The sequence below is a fragment of the Canis lupus genome, chromosome X (assembly GCF_048164855.1).
Source record: "Canis lupus baileyi chromosome X, mCanLup2.hap1, whole genome shotgun sequence".
In the NCBI taxonomy this organism is placed as follows: Eukaryota; Metazoa; Chordata; class Mammalia; order Carnivora; family Canidae; genus Canis; species Canis lupus.
This window is the reverse complement of record NC_132876.1, coordinates 24,191,947-24,208,218: the sequence shown is the minus strand read 5'-3', so window position 1 is coordinate 24,208,218 and position 16,272 is coordinate 24,191,947. Positions and strand designations below refer to the sequence as shown.

At 36.5% G+C, this 16,272-nt stretch overlaps 1 pseudogene; it reads left to right on the top strand.

The window, feature by feature from the left end:
• The first annotated feature begins 5,475 nt into the window (after window positions 1–5,475).
• Window positions 5,476–7,328, top strand: LOC140628419 (fructose-bisphosphate aldolase A pseudogene; annotated as a pseudogene).
• Window positions 7,329–16,272: the final 8,944 nt, after the last annotated feature.

Genomic DNA, 16,272 nt, shown 5'->3' with positions numbered 1-16,272 from the left:
GGGGATGAAAGTACAGAGAGAGTGACCTACATTGTATATCAAAAAAAGAACAGTGACCTGTTTGTGTGGTCTAGAATATATCCTCCTCTTAGCCTAACACTCATTGAGTTTCTCCAAATTTTAAAATCATTTTAAAAGGAAAAATATTAAATGACTGTCCTGATTGTTTAGGAAGTAAAAACTCCAGTAAAAATAATTATTATTCCTAGCCCATAATAGGGAAAGTTTTCACTTGATCAACTTACCAAATTCATGTAAATTTACCAAATTCAAGAAGTATTCTCTGAACATTATGTTCAGACCTTTCTTAGTTGCTGGGCAATACAAAATTGAGGCTATAACCTTCCCTGAAGTAGCTTATCCAATTATGAAAAATTAAGACATACACACATGAAAACAAGAAGTGGAATGTAATCAAGCATGTGTTATAGAGACAAATGCCATAAGGATCCAAAAATATAAAATATCCTCTAAAAAAATGATAATCTAAGGACTAATCAGATGTCACAGTAATTTGTCAGCAAATCTAACTTATAGGTCTATTTCGTTTAGAAATAAGTGTGTTATTTTTGTTTGTTTAGTTCTGTTTTGTTTGGTTACTTTCAACCTGTTTTATTTTTAAAATATGTTCCAAGCTATATGTTATAATGATAATAAAATTAATTCCCACAAACTTTCACCTAGATTCACCAAATATTAACATTTCCTCTCACTGGAATACACATGATCATATGTATTTTCTCATTCTCTCTTTCTCTCTCTCTCTCACTCTTTCTTTCTCCTGCCCAAATTATTTATGAGCAGGTTGAGATATAATAAATATTTAACTCCAAGCACCACAGCATACATCTCCGAAGAACAAGAACATTCTTTTATTCAGTAATGTAAAATCATCAAATTTAGACATTTTAACTTAATCAACTATTATTTAATATAAGCTCTATGTTCAAATATTGCTAGCATTTTCCTTTATGTCAATTTTTCCCCATTGAGTATCTAGTCTAAAATCACTGCACTGTTCATGCCTCTTTAGTCTAGTTTGAAGTGGATATATGATTATCTTTAAAGACACATATTTAAAGTGTCCATGCCAGTTTGTTTTTAATAAAGTTGAATTGTCTTTAGTTTCTGTTTGTCAAAATTCTCTATAATGATAGAGTGATCTTCATAGTCTATATCAATGATAACTCATAAATTAAGTTTGGATAGCTCCACTTATGAATTACCTTTCTGGCCAGTAAAAGTACTCCAGTTTGACACCTAGTTATGGAAGGCTTCTTGGTGGAGTGGGAGAATTTAGAGAAAAGGATGAAGATCTTCAAGTTTTGGGAAGACTTGTCACTGTACATAAACACAGCTACATATAAGGTAGAAGAATGGACAAGTGTGCTAGATTAGTCCAAAGGACTGAGTGGCCTGTAGTTATAATTTAGAAATTGTATCTTCATTGTTTAAATCAATACTGTAATAATAGTATCTCTGCAGTTAATTGTAAAGAAGCCTCAGAAAGAGTACTTTTGATAATGGTACCAATCAATTCAGATACAAAGACAATAATAAACAGCAAACTATTAACTGACTTATACTCCGGCTACACTGTAGCAACAAGGATCACAGTTAAATAACCTTCTTCTCAACACCACACTTCTCAACATAAGCAACCAGAAAGCTGAACAAAGTATATGAAACAGCTGTTTTCACACATTGGATAATGGACAGAATAGCCCTCGGATCCCTGAGAGAAGGGAAGCAAAGAAAGTGAAGCCTACAATAGGTCTAGCTTTCAATTTGGGGGCAATTTCTACAGTCAGGGTATAGAAATCAGGAATCTAAACAAAGCTCGGTGGCTTTGCTGAGTTTAAGAGATGGAGATAAGAATACAGGGATACTGAGAAGGCTAGAATCTATAGGGCAGAATTCTGGATAAACAAGAGCTATGCAAGAAGAAAAGCTCCAGATATTTATATAGCCATCCCTTGTGAATGCATAATGCAAAATCCTATAAAACTGAGCAAAGAGAGACCAGATAGTCACAAGCTAACTAATTCCCATAAGTTGTAATGGGAAGTTGTAAAGTTCACAAAGTAAGGAAAATTGCTCTCTGGCCAGAGCAGAGTATTTGGTGATCTCAGGGATATGTAATGGAGACCCCAAAAGAATCACTTCTTAGCGCAGATGAACTATCTCTGGGAGGAAAGACTAACCCAGAACTCCCTTAGAAAATATTAAAAACAGGCCTTGAGGGGATCAAATTGATCTGCAAGTTACTTATTTTTGCCAAAACAAAATTCAACACCTTTCACACAAGATGACTACATTCAGACAAACAACAACATTCACAATGTCCAGTATACCAATAAAAAAATACATAATAAAGATAAAAGAAAATATGTTCTATGTAGTCAAGATGCCAAATTTTTACAAATTGATCTAAATATTTGGTGCAATTTTAATAAAAACCCAAGCAAGATTTTTGGATATATATATTTGATGACTCTAAAATTTATTTGGGAAGACAAAGGAACAGGAATAGCAAAAAATAATTATAATAAATTTAAAACGAAGTATAAATTTGGAGGAATCCATCTGATTTTAAGATAAAAAAATACACTATAATAATCAAGGCAGTATGGTAATGGCAAGGAATAATATATTGATCAAAGGAGTAGAACAGAATCCAGAAATAGTACCACACAAATACAGTAAATTGTTTTTGGACAAATGTGCAAAAGCGATTAAATGAAGAAGTGATAATCTTAACAAATGGTGTTGGAACAATATGACATTCATGTGCAGAAAATAACAAACCTCAACCAGGACACCTACATATATTTCAAAAATAATTGCATGTTAGTATTTGAGTTATGTTCTTCCTTTAATATATAACATGATCTGGGCATATATGCATTCATGTACACTTTGCAGTCATTCTGAATCCTCTATGATTCAGAATCATTGAATTTAAGCACATCAAATCCAGTAGTAGCAAGTGATGTCTGAGACATGCTATTTCTTCAGTCTATAGGCAACTTCTGATGATACATATATTTCTTTCTGGAAAATTCATGCTATTGGTATATATTAGGTGGCTGGCTCAAAGAAGACACATTCTCATTTCTAAACAAACAAAGAACAAAAACTTACTGAATTATTTTAACTTTTAATACAAATGGCCACAAATTTTTTTTGAAGTCAAACACTGTCTAATATGTGCCAGTGTTTTATAATATTATTATTAGAAACAAGGCACAGATAACTGGCAAGTCTTGCAGGTCTCTCACATCAAAATTGAAAACCTTTTTTATATTTTTACCTCTACTGTTGTTCCGCATCATTATTCCCAGAATTTTTTTCTTTACTCAAGTGTAATTAACATACAGTGTTTTTTTTTAACATACAGTGTTATAGTAGTTTCAGGTATACAATATAATGATTCAACAATTCTACATATTTCTCAATGGTCATCAAAATAACTGTATTCTTAATACCCTTTACCTATTTCACTCATCCCCCACTGATCTCCATTCTGGAGCACCAGTTTGTTCTCCACATTTAACAGTAGGGTTTTTTGGTTTGTCTTTTTTTTCTCTTGGTTTCTTTGTTTGTATTGTTCTTAAATTCCAAATATGAGTGAAATCATGTTATTTCTCTTTGAGTGACTTTTTCACTTAGCATTATATCCTCTAGCTCCAACCACATTGCTGCAAATGGCAAGATTTCATTCTTTAAGTCTAAGCAATATCGCACTACACATATACATACACATGCACATACACACACACACACACACACACACACACCACATCTTCTTTATCCATTCATCTATCAATGGACACTTTGGTTACTTCCATATCTTGGCTTTTACAAATAGTGCTACAACAAACATAGGGGTGCATATATTCTTTCAAATTGGAGTTTTCATTTTCTTTAGGTAGATACCCAGTACTGGAATTACTAGATCATATGGTCATTCTATTTTTAATTTTTGGAGGAAACTCCATTCTGTTTTCTTTAGTACTTGCAACAATTCACATTGCACCAAGAGCGCATGAGTGTTCCTTTTTCTCCACATCCTTCCCAACACTTAGTATTTCTTGTCTTTTTTGATACTAGCCATTCTGACAGGAGTAAAGTGATATCACAGTGTGGTTTTAGTTTGTATTTTCATGATGATTAGTGATGTTGCGCATCTTTTCAGGTGTCTCTTGGCCAACTGGATGTCTTCTTTGAGAAAACCTCTGTTGCCATTCTATGCCCATTTTTAACAAGATTGTATACATTTTTTTGTGCTCTGTTGTAAAAGTTCTTGATATATTCTAGATTTTAACCCCCAATTGAATATCTCATTTGCAAATATCTTCTCCCATTCAGTAGATTGCCATTTTTTTGTTGATGTTTTCTTTTTCTGTTCAAAAAGTTTTATTTTGTTATAGTCCCAATAGTTTTTCTTTTGTTTCCCTTTCCAGATAAAATATATTTAGAAAAATGTTTCTATAGCTGATATAAAAGAAATTACAGCCTATGTTTTCTTTTAGGAATTTTATAGTTTCAGATCTCACATTTAGGCCTTTAATCCATTTTGAGTTTATTTTTATGTATGCTGTAAAAAAGTGGTCCACTTTTATTCTTCTGTATGTAGCTATCCAGTTTCCCCAGCACCATTTACTGGAGAGTTTTTTCCATTGTATATTCTTGCCTCCTTTGTTGTAGATTATTTAAAATATAAATGTGGGTTTATTTCTAGATTCTATTCTTTTCCATTGATCTACATGTATATTTTTGTGCCAGTGTCATACTCTTTTGATTAAAACAGCTTTGTAGTACATCTTGAAATCTAGGATTGTGATACCTATAGCTTTGTTCTTTTTTCTCAAGACTGCTTTGAGTATTTGGGGTCTTTTGTGGTTCTATACAAATTTAAGTATTATTTGTTCTAATTCTATGAAAAACACTGTTAATTACAATCTCTCATGATAGAGATTGTATTCAATTTGTAGATTGCTTTGGGTAGTATGGACATTTTAACAATATTAGTTCTTTGAATTCATTAGCATGCAATATCTTTCCATTTATTTGTGTCATCTTCAATTTATTTCATCAATGTTTTATAGTTCTCTGAGTATGGGTCTTACACTGCCTCGGTTAAGTTTATTCCTAGGTATTTTTTTTTGTTACAATTATAAATGACACTATTTTCTTAAATTCTCTGCTACTTTATTAGTGTATAGAAATTCAACAGATTTCTGTATATTAATTTGGTGGTCTTTAGGGTTTTCCATATATAATATCAAATCATCTGCAAATAGTGAAAGTTTTACTTCTTCCTTACCAACTTAGGTGCTTTTTATTTCTCTCTCTTATCTGATTGCTGTGGCTAGGAGTTCCACTATTATATCTATAAAAAATGGTAAGAGTGGGCATCCTTGCTTTCTTCTTGATCTCAGAGGGAAAGCTCTCAGTTTTTCATCATTGAGTATGACATTAGCTGTGGGTTTTTCATTTAAGGTATTGAGCTATGTTCCCCTAAACCTACTTTGTTGAGAGTTTTTTTTTTTATCATGGATGAGTATTGTGCTCTGTGAAATCCTTTTTATGCATCTATTAAGATGATCATATATGGTTTTTGTACTTTCTCTTGTTAATGTGATGTATTGTTGATTGCTTTGCAAATATTGAACGACTCTTAAAAGTCGGCAATAAATCTTGCTTCATAGTAGTGAATGATTTTTTAAAATGTATTGCTGGATTTGATATGCCAATATTTTCTTAAGGATTTTTGCATCTATGTTCATCAGAGACATTGGCTTAGTTTTCTCTTTTGGAGTGTCTTCATATGATTTTGGTATCACGGTAATGTTGGTCTCCTAGAGTGAATTTGGAAGCTTTCCTTCCTCTTTTGTGTTTTAGAATAGCTTAAGAAGAATAGATATTAACTGTCCTTTAAATGTTTGGGAGGATTCATCTGTGAAGCCATTTGGTCCTGGAAAATGTTTGTTGGAAGTTTTATTATTATTATTATTATTATTATTATTATTATTATTACTGATTTAAATTCATTGCTAGTAATTGGCTCTGGTCGAATTTTCTATTTCTTTGCAATTCAATATTAAAAGTTTAAAAAAATATTAAAAGTTTATGGTTCTAGGAATTTATCCATTTCTTCTAGGTTGTGTAATTTGTTGTCATATAGTTTTTCATAATATTCTCTTATAATTCTTTTTATTTCTGTGGTTTATGTTATTTTGTCCCTTTCATTTCTGATTTTATGAGTTTTTTCTCTCTCCCCCCCCCTCCAATAACTTGAATTAAAAGTTTATCAATTCTGTTGATCATTTCAAAGAACCAGCACTTGGTTTCATTGATCGGCACTGAGAATACGGAGGAGAACCTGCGCTTCTACAGTCAGCTGCTGCTGACTGCCTACGACCACATGAACCTCTGCATTGGGGTGTCATCCTATTCCACAAGATATTGTACCAGAAGACTGACAACAGGCATCCCTTCCCCCGAATTATCAAAACCAAGGGCGGTGTTGCAGGCATCAAGGTGGACAAAGATGTGATACACCTGGCAGGAATAAATGGCGAGACTACCACCCAAGGACTGGATGGGCTGTCTGAACGCTGCGCCCAGTACAAGAAGGATGGGGCTGACTTTGCCAAATGGCACTGTGTGGTGAAGATTGGGGAACATACACCTCAGCCCTTGCCATCATGGAAAATGCCAACGTTCTGGCCCATTATGCTAGCACCTGCCAGCAGAATGGCCTCATGCCCATTGTGGAGCCTGAGCTCCTCCCTGATGGGGGACCATGACTTGAAGTGCTGTCAGTATGTAACTGAAAAGGCGCTGTCTGCTGTCTACATGGTTCTGAGTGACCACCACATCTAACCTGGAAGGCACTTTGCTGAAGCTCAATATGGAAACCCCAGGCCACGCCTGCATCCATAAATATTCTCATGAGGAGATTGCCATGGCAACTGTCACAGCACTGCGCCACACAGTGCCCCCCACTGTTACTGGGATCACCTTCCTATCGGGAGGCCAGAGTGAGGAGGAGGCATCCACCAATCTCAGTGCCATCAACAAGAGCCCCCTGCTGAAGCCATGGGCCCTGACTTTCTATAACCGAACCCTGCAGGCTTCTTCTCTGAAGGCCTGGGGTGGAGAGAAGGAGAACCTGAAGGCTGTGGAGGAGGAGTATATCAAGCGAGCTCTGGCCAACAATCTCACCTGTCAAGGAAGGTATACCCCAAGTGGTCAGGCCGGGGCTGCAGCCAGAGTCCCTCTTCATCTCTAACCATGCCTACTACGTGGAGGTATTCTAAGGCTGCCCCCTCAACATTCCATCCCTCACCCCCTCCAATACTCACTCTTGAAGAGTGGGCCTCACCTGGGGCTCCAGGTTGCTGTTTCCCATCACTTTTGCCTCCTATGTGACATTGGTGTGTGGTGTTGTCTGTATATGCTAACTCTGTTGCTCTTTCCAGCCCACTGCCAATAAACAACTATTTAAGGAGGAAAATTGTTTTTTAGTATATATTTCCTTTATTTCTGCTATAATATTTCTTTCCTTCTACTGGCTTTGGGCTTTATTTATTCTTCATTTTCCAGTTCCTTTAGGTGGAAGGTTAGGTTAGTTTATGTGAGATTTTTCCTTCTTCTTGAGGTAGGACTGTATTACTATAATCTTTCTTAGAACAGCTTTTGTTACATTCCAAAGATTTTGGACCATTATGTTTTCATTTTTACTTATCTCCATATATTTTTGTAATTTCTTATTTGATTTCTTAGTTGACCCATTCATCATTTAGTAACATGTTATTTAGACTGCATGTATTTGTGTTCTTTTCAGATTTTTTCCTATGATCGATTTCTAGTTTTGTACCATTGTAGTCAGAAAATATGCATGATATGATTTCAATCTTTTTGAATTGAAACTTATTTTATGGCCTAATATATAATCTATTTTTGGTAATGTTCCATATGTACTTGAAAATAATGTTATTCCAGTTTTGTGATGAAGTGCTCTGAATATATATGTTAGGTCCTTCTGGACCAGTGTGTCATTCAAAGCCACTGTTTACTTATTGATTTTCTGTCTGGATGATATGTTCATTGATGCAAATGAAGTGTTAAAGTCCTCTAGTATTATTGTACTACTATCAATTTCTTTTTTCATGTTTGGTAATAGTTGCATTATATATTTAGGTGCTCCCATGTTGGGTGCATAAATAGTTACAATTGTTATACCCTCCTGATGGATATAGTGTCCTTCTTTGTATTGTTTCATACTCTTTGTTTTAAAGTCGTTTGTCCAATATAAGTATTGGTACTTCAGTTCTCTTTTTGATTCCATTTGCATGATAAATATTTTTCCATCCTTTCACTTTCAATGTGCATGTGTCTTTAGGTCTGAAGTAAGTCTCTTGTAGGCAGCATACTGATGAATCTTGCTTTATTATGCATTTAATCACCCTATATCTTTTGACAAATGGCATTTAAACCATTTCAATGTGATATATATATATATACATATATATATATAATGAAATATGATTCAGCTATCAAGAAGAATGAAATCTTGCCATTTGCAACAATGTGGATGGAACTAGAGTATAGTCTATTGGCAAAATATGTCAGTCAGAGAAAGACAAATATCATGATTTTACTCATAGTGGAATTTAAGAAACAAAACAGATGAACATAGGGGAAAGGAAAAATAAAATAAGATAAAACAAAGAAGGAGGCAAACCACAAGAGACTCTATAGTTAAGAGAACAAACTGAGGGTTTCTGGAGGGGATAAGGGTGGGGGAATGGGCTAAATGGGTGATGGGTATTAAATAGGACACTTGTTGGGATAGATAAGTGGTATATTTGGCTATCTTTCTCCTTATATTTTATGTATTTATTTCAGATTTTATATTTGTCCATTAGGTTCATATATACTGCCTTATGCATATAGCCACCTATATTAAATTGATTAAATTGATGGTCATTTATGTTTGAATCTATTCTGAAAACACTAAATATTTACTCCTTTCCCATATGCTTTATGCATATAATGTCATATTTTATATCCTTTTATTTTCTGAATCCCTTGACTGATTTTTATAAACATAATTGATTTTATAACTTTTGTGCTTTAACCTCTGCACTGGTTTTATAAGTGATTAATCTACTGCTTTATTGTTTGAATTTACCTGTGGAATATTTTCCCTTAATTTTCTTACTCCTGATTATGGCCTTTTTCTTTCCACTCAAAGAATTCCTTTTAACATTTTTTTTGTCAGGCTGCTTTAGTGATGATGAACTCCTTTAACTTTTGCTTGTTGGTGAAAATCTTCATCTCCCCTAGTATTATGAATGATAGCCTTGCTGGGAGAGGAATCTTGGTTATAGGTTTTTTTCTTTCTGCACTTTGAATATATTATCCCACTTTCTTCTGACCTGCAAAGTTTCTGCTGAAAAATCAGCTGATAGCTTTACAGGGTTTCCTTTGTATGTAACTGTTTTCTCTTATTGCTTTTAAAATTCTCTCTTTATCACTAATTTTTGCTATTTTAATTATTATGTAAGTGTGGACCTCCTTGGTTTGATTTTGCTGAGGGCTCTCTGTATCTCATGGATCTGGATGTCTGTTTCCTTCTTCTAATTAAAAAAGTTTTCAGCTATTATTTCTTCAATAAAATTTCTGCTCCCTTTTCACTTTCCTCTACTTCTGGGATCCCCATAATGTGAATGTTATTATGCTCAATGTCACTGAATTCCCTTAACCTATTTTCATATTTTATTTTATTTTATTTTGCTAGTCAACTCGGTTGCTTTCTATTACTCTGTCTTCTAGATTGCTGAACCATTCTTCCGCCACCTCTGATCTGCTACTGATTCCATCTGGTGTATTTTTATTTCAGCTATTGAGTTCTTCATCTCTGACTGGTTCTTATATTTTCTATCTCTTTGTTAAAAAGGTATCACTGAGATCCTCCATTCTTAAGTCCAGTGAGTATCTTTATGAACATTAAATTGAATTCTTTATCAGGCATTTTGCTTATATTTCCTTTAGCTCTTTTGCTCTGGTTTTGTCTTGTTCTTTAATTTGGGACATATTTCTCTTTCTTCTCATTTTGTGTAATTCTATATTTGTTTCTATGTATTAGGAAAGTTAACTACGTCCCTGATCTTGAAAGTGGTAGCCTTATGAAGAGGTCCTGTCATGCCTGTAGTGCAATGTCTCCTGTTTACCAGAACCAGGTGCTTCTGGGCAGGTTTGGTTCATAGGCTGTTAAGAAGTCAGTCTGGGAATGCTGTGGGCTTATAGTTGGGTAGAATGATCAGTCAGACCAGATTCCTGGTTTCAGCCTGTTTCGGGGTTGTGGTCACACATAACTAACTATGGGGAGCTCTCTGTGCACTGTCCTGAGAGGCTTTCATTGGTTGGCAGAGCCAGCAGTGAAACCAAATGCCTGTCCCCTGTCCATCTGCCAGGGTTTCAGTGACACTGAACTGCAGAGTTTTCCTCCTGTGCTGCCCCCAAGAGGTTTTTATTAGTGTGTAGGGCTAGCAACATATCAGATGTCTAACCCCAGATTGGTAAATAAATCTCCTAAATGTACTTTTCAAATTGCTGCTTCTACAGTTGTATCTTGTAGCATTTGTTTGTTTTGCTGCCTCTTTAAGGGCAGGGTCTCAGTTTCCTAATGCCCTCTAGTTCTCCTTGAGCTAAGCCTGCTAATTTTTAAAATGCACTGACTTAATCCTTGCTGATTGTAAAAACTCATGACGTTAAGCCACCCTTGTTTATAAAGCCAAATGTTATGGGGACTTGTCTTCCTAGTTCAGTGTCTGGAGTGTCGTGGAAGGATCTGGTCCTCTCCCTTCTCTGTGCTTATGGTATCCCTCTCGTTTGTGGTTAGTCTTCTTAGTAGTATGTTTCCCAACCATGTTTCTGCTCCTCCTACCCTTTTTGATGCAACATCCTTTCTATGATTAACTATGAAATGTTTGTCCTTCCAGCCTTTCAGTCATTTTCTGGGTTAGTTGCCCTTATGTGGCTATTATCTATGTGTATCCATGAAACAAGGCAACCTTAGCATCCCCCTACTCCACCACCTTCCCAGAAGTCTCCCCATTATTCACAGTTTAAGCTATTAATGATCATTCCATTGTTAAACAACTCAGATAGTTATCAAGCCCTTACCTGTTTGACATTTTTCCTCTACTATTTGGAACAAAATTATGATCAACAGCTACCTATGAATTCTTTGCTTTTTCCATATTGTCAGGGCCTAGGTGAAAAGAAAGTGGTCAGAAAATACAGTGGAAAAGAAGGAAACAAAATAAACAGGAGGGAATGATGATCAAAATATTTAGTCAAGTGAATATTTGACATAATGAAAACTAAATTCCTAAGAATAGAATTCAGGACACTCTATGATCCATCTCATTCCCTTTCAGACCCATGTCTCATCATTCTCCCCTATGCAGTCTATATTATACTCAAACTAGTCTACAGTTCATCCACAGAACTTATTTCAAATCTTTCTACCCATGTGCATGTGATTTTGCTAATATAATTTCCTCTGCCTGGTATTTCTTTCTCTCACTTCTACCTAGCCAAATTCAACTTAATCTACGAGGTCTAGTTGAAATACTTCCTGCTATATGAAATCTTCTACATTATCCATCTAGACATATTCTCATATCTTTCTGAATTTTTTCCTCATACTCCTTTATGTGTATCTCCTCCATGGTACATAGAACATTTTATATTCTATCAGAGATGTATATACATATGTTTTGTCTTAGGAAGGATATGTTTTTCTCTCCTTTGAATCACAAGTACAAGGAAATAAAATAATCATACTTCTCATATGAAGACAAGCTACTATCATCTGTACAAGATTCCAATCAAATTTACTTATGCATAACCCACAATGCCTTATCTCTCTGGTGTAGCCTAGACTATACATTCAAATTTTTTTTCCTGAATGAATGAATAAAATGAATTAGAAAGCAACTATGTAACACTATGTGACTTGACTTCCCCAACTATATAACTTTTGTGATTTCTCACTCATTTTCATAACTTTTTTTAAGACTTTTTTCTTCCAGAAGGAGCAGACTACATTGTGATAGATACCTTCCTGCCAGTGGCAACTACGAAAGAAAGATTTTTAAATTAACCTATTTGAATGGATTGGGTGAGGAATTACTATGACGAAAAATATTTGAGGGTCTAACATTCTGGGGGCGGCAGTAAAGAACAAAGAACTGAGGACAAAGTTCTACTTTTCCCAGAGAGATACCTGCAAATTTTTAAGTAGGAACAGAGAAGCTACTAAATCAAACATAAATGAGTGGTTGGAAAGCTACAGAAATAAACCAAGCTTTCATAAATCTCAGGGATTAGGAGAACTCAAAAATAATATTCGTATCCTGATAGTCAAAGAAGAACAGCCCTGAAAACATGCCAGTCTATAGTTGGGATTCCTGAAAAACAAGTCTCTAGTAATAGTAATAAGAAGTCAGAACTAATCTAGTTCCCACCAGGAAATAAACATATTTTTAAAATAAACTCAATTCAAGACTTGATTAAGGTGATCTTGCCCTCCTCTAAATGTTTCTTACAAGTAAATAAAATCCTCTCTGAGGGAAGAAAATATTTGCAATAATCTTAAATTATAGCAATAATTTTTAATATAAAAATCATTACATTAAATACAAAATATTAGCCATACCAGGAAAAGGATAAAATGTGTAAAAACAAGGCAGAAAGAAGACAGTATAAAATAATGTAAAGAATATCAAATTATTAGACTTATCAATGCATACATTAAGATACGTATGTTAGATATGTCCTAAAAAATGCAAGAAATGATGAAGTCCAACAGAGAATTAGTCAATAAAGAATTAAATATAAAACATAAGACTGAGAAAATAAAAACAGAAATTAAGAATTAAATAATGAGACTGCCACAGAAAAGATTAGAAACAATTAAAAGGATGATTAGTGAACTGGAAAATAACTCAGTACATATGATCCTGCATATTAGAACTACAGAGAGAGGGAAATATAAAAAAATACAGGGGATCCCTGGGTGGCACAGCGGTTTGGCGCCTGCCTTTGGCCCAGGGCGCGATCCTGGAGACCCGGGATCGAATCCCACGTCGGGCTCCCGGTGCATGGAGCCTGCTTCTCCCTCTGCCTATGTCTCTGCCTCTCTCTCTCTCTCTCTCTCTGTGTGACTATCATAAATAAAAAAAAATACAGAAGAGAACATAATGGATGTAAAGGACACAATGAAAAGAGCCAACAATTATAGTCAGAGTCTAGAAGAGAGAAAGAATGGAGCAGAATAAATATTTCAAGATAAACCAATGAAGAATGTTGCCAGTTTTTCTATAAATCAAAAGGAAAAATATATTAGAAAAACAGTACCTAGGCACCTCATAGACCAAAGACAATGAAAAAAAAACTTAAAAGAGATAAAAAACATACAGCTTTCAAAGGACCAACAATAAGATTTGTAACTGCCTTCTCATAAACAAAACAAGGTAAAGCAGAAGATAATAGAATAAAACTGCTAGCCTAGGGGTCTATTCCTAGTGAAAATGTCTTAAAAATGAAAGTGAAGGAGGTGGGGCAAGATGATGGAAGAGTAGGGTGCCCAAGTCACCTGTCCCCACCAAATTGCATAGATAACCTTGAACTCATCCTGAAAATCTACGAATTCGGCCTGAGATTTAAACAGAGAATAGCTGGAATGCTACAGTGACAAGAATTCACTCTTCTATCAAGGTAGGAAGATGGGGCGGCGGGGGGGAGGGGAGAAATAAAGAAACAAAAGGCTTCCAAGGGGGAGGGGCCCCGCTAGGAGCTGGGCTAAGGCCAAGGCAAGTGACTCCAGGACAGGAAAGCACCCTCCCGGAGAAGCAGGAGCTTCAACAAACTTCCCAGAGGAAAAGGAGGGAAAGGCACTTGCAGGGAGTTGGAGCAGCATCCCAGGAGGGGCGGGGATGCCCTCAGGCTTCCTGGGACACTAAAAGACACCTGCGCCCCGGGGAGAGTGCACCAAGCTCCCTAAAGGGCTGCAGTGCGCAGGCTGGACCCAGGAGCAGCTCGGAGGGGCTCGGGCGGAGGCTCCGCGGAGGGGGCTGCACGGCCGGGAGCGCGAATCCAACAGCGCAGGCCCGGGAGCACAGGGCGCCGGGGACACAGCTCAGGATCCGGCCTCCCCCGGGACAGGCAGAAGCCAGGAGGGCCCAGGACAGCAAGGACACTCCCGACCCGAGCTGAGCAGATCAGCGGCCCGCCCCCGGAGCCTCCAGGCCCTGCAGGCTGAGAGCTCTGTAGTTACTGCGGGGGCTGAATCCAGGGCTCAGAGCTGGTCCCGCCACTGTGGTTGTTCCTCCTGGGGCCTCATGGGGTAAACAACCCCCACTGAGCCCTGCACCAGGCAGGGGGCAGAGCAGCTCCCCCAGGTGCTAACCTCTGAAAATCAGCACAACAGGCCCCTCCCCCAGAAGACCAACTAGACAGACAAGTTCCAGGGGAAGTCAAGGGACTTAAAGTATACAGAATCAGAAGATACTCCCCCGTGTGTTTTGTTTTTTTTTTTTTTTTGATTTCTGTTCGTTTCCCCCACCCTTTTTTTCCCTATCTTTTTCTTTCTCTTTTTCTTCTCTTTTTTTCTTTTTTTCTACCTTTTATCTTTTTCTCTTTTCTTTTCTTCTTTCTCTTCTCTCTTTTTCTCCTTTTCCCAATACAACTTGTTTTTGGCCACTCTGCACTGAGCAAAATGACTAGAAGGAAAACCTCACCTCAAAAGAAAGAATCAGAGACAGTCCTCTCTCCCACAGAGTTACAAAATTTGGATTACACTTTAATGTCAGAAAGCCAATTCAGAAGCACTATTATAAAGCTACTGGCTCTGGAAAAAAGCATAAAGGACTGAAGAGACTTCATGACTGCAGAATTTAGATCTAATCAGGCAGAAATTAAAAATCAATTAAATGAGATGCAATCCAAACTAGAGGTCCTAACAACGAGGGTTAAAGAGGTGGAAGAACGAGTGAGTGACATAGAAGACAAGTTGATGGCAAAGACGGAAACTGAGGAAAAAAGAGACAAACAATAAAAAGATCATGAGGATAGATTCAGGGAAATAAGTGACAGCCTGAGGAAGAAACACCTACGTTTAATTGGGGTTCCCGAGGGCACGGAAAGGGAGAGAGGTCCAGAATATGTATTTGAACAAATCATAGCTGAAAACTTTCCTAATCTGGGAAGAGAAACAAGCATTCAGATCCAGGAAATAGAGAGATCCCCCCCTAAAATCAATAAAAACTGTTAAAGACCTTGACATTTAATAGTGAAGCTTGCAAATTCCAAAGATAAAGAGAAGATCCTTTAAGCAGCAAGAGACGATAGATCCCTAATATTTATGGGGAGAAGTATCAGGTTAACAGCAGACCTCTCCACAGAGACCTGGCAGGCCAGAAAGGGCTGGCAAGATATATTCAGGGTCCTAAATGAGAAAAACATGCAACCAAGAATACTTTATACAGCAAGGCTCTCATTCACAATAGAAGGAGAGATAAAGAGCTTCCAAGATAGGCAAGAACTGAAAGAATATGTGACCTCCAAACCAGCTCCACAAGAAATTTTAAGGGGGACTCTTAAAATTCCTCATTAAGAGGAAGTCCAATGGAACAATCCACAAAAACAGAGACTAAATAGGTATCATGATGGCACTAAACTCATTATCTTTCAATAGTAACTCTGAATGTGAATGGGCTTAATGACCCCATCAAAAGGTGCAGGTTTCAGACTGGATAAAAAAGCAAGACCCATCTATTTGCTGTCTACAGGAGACGCATTTTAGGCATAATGACACCTACAGCCTGAAAATAAAAGGTTGGAACCATTTATCATTCAAATGTTGGAACCATTTACCTTTCAAATGGTCCTCAAAACAAAGCAGGGGTAGCCATCCTTATATCAGATAAACTAAAGTTTATCCAGAAAACTGTACTGAGAGACGAAGAGGGAACTATATCATACTTAACAGATCTATCCAAGAAGATAACTTAACAATCATCAATATATATGCCCCGAATGTGGGAGCACATTAATATATCAATTAATAACCAGAGTTAAGACATGCTTAGATAATAATACACTTATACTTGGTGATTTCAATGTAGTGCTTTCTACACTTGATAGGTCTTCTAAGCACAACAACTCCAAAGAAACAAGAGCTTTAAA